The sequence below is a fragment of the Amphiprion ocellaris genome, chromosome 8 (genome assembly GCF_022539595.1).
Source record: "Amphiprion ocellaris isolate individual 3 ecotype Okinawa chromosome 8, ASM2253959v1, whole genome shotgun sequence".
Taxonomy (NCBI): Eukaryota; Metazoa; Chordata; class Actinopteri; family Pomacentridae; genus Amphiprion; species Amphiprion ocellaris.
Window position 1 is genome coordinate 9,869,388 of NC_072773.1, and position 7,566 is coordinate 9,876,953.

Genomic DNA, 7,566 nt, shown 5'->3' on the forward strand with positions numbered 1-7,566 from the left:
GAAAGCTTGGTCTCAGTCGCAGGTCATGGGTCTTGCAACATGATAATGACCCAAAACACACAACTAAAAACAGCCAAGAATGGCTAAGAGGAAAACATTGGACTATTCTGAAGTGGCCTTCTCGGAGCCCTGATCTAAATCCTATTGAACATCTGTGGAAGGAGCTGAAACATGCCGCCTGGAGAAGGAACCCTTCAAACCTGAGACAACTGGAGCAGTCTGCTCATGAGGAGTGGACCAGAATACCTGCTGAGAGGTGCAGAAGTCTCACTGACAGTTACAGAAATCGTTTGATTGCAGTGATTGCCTCAAAAGATTATGCAACAAAATATTAAGTTAAGGGTACCATCATTTTTGTCCAGGCCTGTCTCGTGAGTTTATTTTTTAAAATAATTCTGTTAAATCACGTTTCAAGCAATGTCTTGATTTTCATTGATTAATTTTCATAGAATTTTTATTTATTATTACTTTTGTCAGATTCAAATGATTTCTGTGACCATTGTGGGTTTTTCTTTCATTAACCGAGGGGTACCAACAATTTTTTCCACGTGTGTATATATCACTATTGATACTGGTTTGAACAATACAGAAAAGCTAAAAATGGATGTGCAAGAGTGATAAGACTTGAAAGTGCTTTACAAGTGAAAAGTTAGCATAACAGAAAACCAAGCCAAACTGGCAACTATCAACTTGCAGGTGCCAACTTATCATGACCTAAACATTCAGAAATTCTAGAAATATCACATACAGTAAGCCTTCACACTCAGGAGTCTTGCAGTTCATTATTACATATTGATACCATACATCAGGGTACATTTTTCCCCCCAGCATTAACACACAACCTTCTCCAGAAAAGCAGGTGCTTCATCATTTTCACTCTGCCACAACTCAGTTGCTCTACATTGGGTTCTTCAGTTTGTATAGTGCTGTAATATTTTCAGCTAAGGTTAACATCTACATGCTAACATACAGTCCAAATATGTTAATATTTGGCTTGTAGTTTACCATGTTCACAGTTTTAGTTTAGTTAGTTCAGTAGTTATTATTGGGAAGTCTGCACTTGTCCATCAACAGCGAGCATGTGTCACAGGTTATGTTAGCTTGCAGAATGTACATAGAGGCGAAATTGAATGTTTCATCCTGAAGGGAAACATGAATTTCAGAATCACTTTTCATGGCAATCCAATCCACTTTGAAACAAAAATGCCAGCCTGTGGTGATGCTGGGGGAAAAGTCACAGGATAAAGCACTGAAACATTCATCCTGTGAGAACCATGAATATCTATAACAAATTGCATGACTGTCCACCCAATAAAAGATATTTCTACAGCAAAGTGGTAGAGTGACTCCCCATATGCGATTGTTTTCTCTCTGAAGGTAGTATAGCACCTGCCTCATCCTTTAACTTAATAAATGTAATGACTACAAATAATACTTAAATGTTGATGCCCCTCTGCCTTGTGCCTAAGTAAACCTTTTTAGCATCTGGGCTTGAGCAAGCTTGTCAGTAATTGGCAGGGTAGGTGCTGGCTGATAAAATACATCACAGAATTTGTGATTTAAAAATCACTAAACATGTGGTTCATGCTTCAGAAACTAGTCTGTAAAATGTATCAATGACGTTTCATGTCACAGTACCTTGTAGTATAAGCTGAAACAAAAAACAAAAAAAAAATTATCTAGCAAGCAGAGTAATTTGCATGGCAGTAAAAATGCATGCAGATTTATACTGATTTGACCTGCAAAGTCAAATAATGTGCTGCATTTATGTACACAGTCCCTATCAGCAAAAATGTCATCTCTTATTTTCTATTCCTCCCAAAGAACACAGGTGAAGTGTCAGTGTGGTGGTAGACTGTCAATAAAATGCAAAAAACAACAGCCTGAACAGAGACATTTCCATGGCATGTTGGTTGCAACAAAGCCGCTTGATTACCCCTCCTGCACTTTCCATTTCATATAATGGGACAATTAGTCGCTCCATACACTGCTTGTTTATCTGCCCACTCACCCCAAAATGGCAAAGACGGGAGTAATTGTGCACGTTCACCTGCAGCCACTTAGAGGAAAGCCACAGGGACACATGGCTGGGAGAGAGGTTGCACCCGTTATTAGGTAAATCTTGTGTTTTCCTCTCGATTTTACTACTACAGGTCTTAGACTAAAATACTTGCAATCATTTCTTCAACTCTGCTGCATGATGATATGTGCAAATGCACCATATTGGTGCTTGTTTAACCCTCTGGTCTCTATGGTGGCCATTTGTGTCCACTTCGCTTTCTTTTTTTTTGACCATTTCAGCTGTTAATGCAAATGGAATGAAATTTTCCTAGGGTCTAGATTCTCTTCAGATCTTTTAATTTTTAACTTCATGTCTTTAAATATGTCAAAAATATACTGTATACTCACAATAGTTCCTCTTGGCTCTATCGTGGCCACTTTTGGCCAATTGAAACCCATGTAAACTACATTTTTTCATTCCTTGTTATTCACAGTACTAAATCATACAAGTTCTCAACACTTCAAAATTGTAGTTTTTAATGTTTTCTACCAGATTGTGTCATTTGTCTATTTTTGGCCAAAGGAACAATTTCATGTAATATTCTTAGTTTCCAATAGGGGCATATGATGGCTTACTGCCCTGTAATAGAGTAAATGAATGACACAATTTTGACAGAGGTGTGATCTTAAGGATGTCAGATAATGAAAATTGTGCCTGTACATGAAATTGCAGCACAAAAAATGTATTTGAAAGAGAGAGAAATAAATTATTGCATCTTACATCCAAGTTGCAGTGAATTTCTGCTGATGCAGGCTGTTGAGCGTTGAGTGTCCCAGGCAAACTTGACTTTGATGCACATGTTGAAAGCAACTGTAGCTTTGTTGTTTTCATAAAAAATGCCACACACAACTACAGAATAGACCTCAGACACCCAAATATCTAGTCTCCAAAAGAAAAAACACAGGACATCTTGCAGAGATCAAAGATGCAGCTGCAGGGGAAACAAAAACAAACTCCGGCACTGTTTAGAAATCTGTCCTAGACTTTATGCAGGTGCAGTCAGTACTAATGTTATCAGTAGCCCAACAGCTCCCAGATCATTTTCACTCTGGCAAGATGGCGAGAAGGTCATATTCACTGCTTCAAGCACTTGAATATGTGATGCAGTCAGAGAGCAAAGATGAGGAGAAATCTGCTGCACCTGAAGAAGAGACGACATCTACCAAAGATGACGACACATCGTCTCGTGAAGATGAGGACACATCCTCTCGTGAAGATGAGGACACATCCTCCTCAGAGGATGACAGCACCACTAATGATGAGGAGTACCAGCCAGTACCTGATTCTTCTTCCTCAGGGGGTGAGGACAATACAGACAAGGAGGCCGAGCAGGTAATGACAGATAAAGAGGAGCTGGCGGCTGAATGGACATCTCGTAATGGGAAAATTCTGTGGTTTCCTACTAATAAAGAGACCCAGCATTTCAATCCAGTACCCACTGTTATCACCCCGGGGCCCACCCTGTATGCAGTTGCCCGCATCAGCAACCTGAGGTCTGCTTTTGACCTGTTTATAACAGAGGAGATGATTCAGCTGCTGTGCACCCATACAAACCTACATGGGAGGAGGAGGTGTGAGGACTGGAGGGATGTGGATGAAGTGGAGATGAGAGCCTACATCGGGATCTTGATTCTGGCTGGCATCTACCGCTCAAGACATGAAGCAACATGTGGCATGTGGAATGACAAGACAGGACGGGCCATATTCCGTGCTACAATGCCCCTCTACCGATATACTCAGATCAGCTCTAACATCCGCTTTGATGACAAGCTGACCCGCCTGGGACGCTTCAGGGATGATAAGCTCGCCGCATTTCGCGTCCTGTGGGAAAAATGGTTTGCTCGCCTCCCCCTCTTGTTCAACCAGGGGTTGATGTGTGTGTTGACGAGCAGCTTGTTGGATTCAAAGGGCGTTGTGGATTTCGCCAATATATGCCCAACAAGCCTGCAAAGTACGGCATTAAAATATGGGTCACCTGTGATGTGGCAACCTCATATGCCTGGAGGATGCAAATTTACACAGGAAAACCCCACAGTAGTTCCCAGGAAGTTAACCAGGGAATGAGGGTCACACTCCAACTGACAGAGGGGCTCCAAGGACACACTGTCACTTGTGACAACTTCTTCTCTTCATTCGCCTTGGCAGAGGAACTCCTGAGAAGAAAACTGGTTCTGGTTGGCACAATCAGGAGAAACAAGCCAGAGCTACCTCCCCAGCTCCTCCAGCTGCGGCAGAGGAAAATTCTGTCATCTGTCTTCGCCTTCACCAAAACTGCCATGGTGGTGTCCTACATGCCCAAGCGAGGGAAGAATGTGCTTCTTTTCAGCACAAAGCACAGAGAACCATCAGTCAGTGACGGGGAAAAGAGGAAGCCTGCAGCAATCTTGGACTACAGTAGGTGCAAAGGTGGTGTGGACAATTTAGACAAGGTTGTTGGCACCTACAGTTGTCGAAGGAAAACCAGCCACTGGCCACTGGCTCTCTTCTACAATCTCCTGGATGTCTCAGCATACAATGCCTTTGTCCTGTGGAAAGCAGTCCATCCTGAGTGGGAGTTCTCTAAAACCTACCAAAGGAGAGTGTTCCTGGAAGAGCTGGGGCACATGCTGGTGTCCCCAGAAATTGCAAGACGGCCTTGTCCCCCACGCTCAACAGCTGCTGCTGCCATTGTTTCTGGAATACAGCAGCCTGAAACAGAGCTTGACCCACAGCCCACCAGCAAAATGAGGAGAAGGTGTGAACTGTGCACCTCCAGGAGAAGAACAGCATCCACTTGCTCAAGCTGTGGAAAATGTGTCTGCAAAGACCACTCTACGGTGGTTTGCACATCCTGCTGCCCTTGAGCATACACACACGCACGCATGCACGTGTACACACACACACACACACACACACACACACACACACACACACACACACACACACACACACACACACACACTGCTACACTGCTGTTGTTCACACTATGACATTTTCTCTCTCTCTCTCTGTCTCACACACACACACTGCTGTTGTTCTCTTGCTCTTGTTCTCGCTGTTGTTCACACTATGACATTTTCTCTCTCTCTCTATGTCTCTCTCTCTCTCACACACACACACACACACACACACACACACACACACACACACACACACACACACTGCTGTTGTTCTCTTGTCTATAAAAATAAATGTTGTTTTTCAAAGTAAACAAGTATTGTGCATTTTTTTCTCAAATCAATTTTAAAGAGTTACAATTCTGAAGCTGAATGAAATTTTGGATTTCATGGTCAGGACTGATTCTAATTTTAAAAACTTAACTGTTGAAAGTAGAAAATAATTTTAATATGTGTTTTTTTTACAGCATTTTGTAAAAAACAGCAGGTGGCCATTTTTGGCCACGAACATGCTGAGTGGGAGTTTTTCTTCTTTTTTTGTCACTGCACAAAAAAATTAATGATGCATAAAAATCATTGATACTGCTAATTATTGACAAACATTTAGCTTCAATTATGATTAGAAAATTGATCAGGCAGCATGTATTATTTTTATTAAAAAAGTGATTTTGTGCTTTTCTCCCTTTATAAATCATTAGCATTATGTTATCTAACAGGCATTTAAAGGGTTAAAATTCTGAATTTGAATGAAATTTTGGTTTTAATGGACAGAACTGATGCAAATTTTAAAAATCAAGTTGATGAAAGTGGAAAAATATTTTAATATATATTAATTTTAAAGCATTTTGAGACTGTAAACAGGGGGTGGCCATTTTTGGCCACGAACAAGCTGAGAGGGAGTTTTTTTGTTTTTGCCCTCTCTGCTCAAAAATAATAATGCATCATAAACAGTGTTGCTGTTAATCAGTTACAGACTGTGACTGTGCTATTAATTAAACAAGAAAAATAAGTAGCACTGGGAATATAGATAATGGTCATTTTTGAGGTTGTTTTTCAACAAGCGCATTGTACAAACAAACTGGCATTTGAAGGGTTAAAAAATTTAAAAGGAATGAATATTTTATATGTATGATACGAACTGATGTTAGTTAAAAACTTTATGCAGTAAAAGTAGCAAAAAACATAAAAAATCTAAAAAATTACAGACTCAGTATGTGGGTGGCCAAAAATGGCCACGAACAAGCTGAATTGATGTTACTGAACAAGGCCAGAGGATTAAAGGGTAAATGAAGCACTCAGTCAAGTTAGCATAATTCACGACATGTATTTTCACTCTGGTCAGAAGTGTAGATGTTAAAATGTTTCTCCACCAATACAGAAAATGTAGGGTAAATGTTCGCTCAAATTGGGTGAATATTATTAATATTCACATATGGTGTATTTGCTAGGGCTGCAACTATCGAATCAATGAATCGTCTCGTCTAAGCACGTTATGGCATCAAAAGCGGAGGTGAGCATGCTATGCAACAGAAATAACTGTCTGGGCGGAGCACTGAACACAGACAGACATCAGCGCTTTATCATACATATATATGCATGATACAGCACGGATGTCAGATGTATCATAAATGTGGATGTCCACACTGTATTGTGCATATATTATATATGCATATATGAACCCTAGTTCCTCTCTCACTTCAAGCAAGTACTAACAGCCTCTGGAATCCTCCCCTAGCTTATTCTTCAAGATGGTGTCTGCGGTCCTTTGTGAAAAATGGGCTCTAGCAGAGTTAGCTGTTACTTCCCAAAGGTACATAGGAGCTTTTTATTCTAAAATGTCCCTGTTTGTCAAATCCATCGAGAAAAAAAGGTAGGTACATGAATATGGTCATGGATTCCAAAATTATGACCCAATTTTTGAACAGGTATGTGAGCTTCAACATTTTTGTTGTACATATTTGTTTCTTTAAAATGTTTTTCTAACTCTAACAACTAGAAATTTGTGTGTTAATGTCCACTTGTTAAAATGTAATAATTTCTGTCATAAAATGTAAAAATTGTGACATGACAGAACTTTTTTGCTGTTAGTTACGTACATGAATTTTTTTTGAGCACATGGTACAGAAGCAAGCTCCTTCAATTTTTTGGACCAGCAACCAAAGACCTTGCCGTCTCTGTTTAACTCTTCCAACCACACCCAGCACGATTTATTTTCACAACATTACTTTAAAAAGTGGAAAAACAGATTTGGATGAAATTTTCAGGGAAGGTCAGAAATGACATAAGGACCAATTGATTCGATTTTGGCAGTGATGCGGCTTATAGTCTGGATCCATGGATTTGTTAAACATTTTTGTATCATTGCAAGATAGCACCACGGCGTCACCATAACTATGACAAGTGAACACTACGTCAGCTGCCTGCTGATGATCACATGATTGCGATCCTACTACAAATCCACCACTGCAGACTTATCAGTCGCAAATTGTACAACAACTGAGCAGCCTTAGCGAAATACTGCGAGCTCTGAGTGCTTTTCTTGTTAAGTCCTTTATCTATGAGGATGTCTTCCCGTGGCTTCAAAAATCGGTTCTCCATGCTTCAGATTTCAGCTTACAGAACTCCATG

At 40.4% G+C, this 7,566-nt stretch overlaps 1 pseudogene; it reads left to right on the forward strand.

The window, feature by feature from the left end:
• The first annotated feature begins 3,118 nt into the window (after positions 1–3,118).
• On the forward strand, positions 3,119–4,926 carry LOC111580279 (piggyBac transposable element-derived protein 3-like; annotated as a pseudogene).
• The last annotated feature ends 2,640 nt before the right edge of the window (positions 4,927–7,566 follow it).